Below are 1,142 nucleotides of genomic sequence, written 5' to 3' on the forward strand. Positions count from 1 at the left end.
ATGAGCTGTGTTGCTTTTACGCCAAACATAACGTTTTGCATTGTTGCCAAAAAGTTCGATTTTGGTTTCATCTGACCAGAGCACCTTCTTCCACATGTTTGGTGTGTCTCCCAGGTGGCTTGTGGCAAACTTTAAACAACACTTTTTATGGATATCTTTAAGAAATGGCTTTCTTCTTGCCACTCTTCCATAAAGGCCAGATTTGTGCAGTATACGACTGATTGTTGTCCTATGGACAGAGTCTCCCACCTCAGCTGTAGATCTCTGCAGTTCATCCAGAGTGATCATGGGCCTCTTGGCTGCATCTCTGATCAGTCTTCTCCTTGTATGAGCTGAAAGTTTAGAGGGACGGCCAGGTCTTGGTAGATTTGCAGTGGTCTGATACTCCTTCCATTTCAATATTATCACTTGCACAGTGCTCCTTGGGATGTTTAAAGCTTGGGAAATCTTTTTGTATCCAAATCCGGCTTTAAACTTCTCCACAACAGTATCTCGGACCTGCCTGGTGTGTTCCTTGTTCTTCATGATGCTCTCTGCGCTTTAAACAGACCTCTGAGACTATCACAGTGCAGGTGCATTTATACGGAGACTTGATTACACACAGGTGGATTCTATTTATCATCATTAGTCATTTAGGTCAACATTGGATCATTCAGAGATCCTCACTGAACTTCTGGAGAGAGTTTGCTGCACTGAAAGTAAAGGGGCTGAATAATTTTGCACGCCCAATTATTCAGTTTTTTATTTGTTAAAAAAGTTTGAAATATCCAATAAATTTCGTTCCACTTCATGATTGTGTCCCACTTGTTGTTGATTCTTCACAAAAAATTACAGTTTTATATCTTTATGTTTGAAGCCTGAAATGTGGCAAAAGGTCGCAAAGTTCAAGGGGGCCGAATACTTTCGCAAGGCACTGTAAAAATTACTGCAGGTAGTGCAATGTAGGCCTAACTTCACAAAGGTTTATTCAGCTACTGTACAATGCTGACAAAATACTAAAGTACAGCTAAAGCTTATATATGTAAGGCTCCTGACAAAGGATCTCCCAGTTCTCCCAGGTCATTTTTCACAGAAACACCTTTTTATATTACAGTCCACACCAACAACACAGTAGTTTTGGAAAATAACTAAGTACATTTACT

Source organism: Monopterus albus, unplaced genomic scaffold (genome assembly GCF_001952655.1).
Source record: "Monopterus albus unplaced genomic scaffold, M_albus_1.0 scaffold51.1, whole genome shotgun sequence".
In the NCBI taxonomy this organism is placed as follows: Eukaryota; Metazoa; Chordata; class Actinopteri; order Synbranchiformes; family Synbranchidae; genus Monopterus; species Monopterus albus.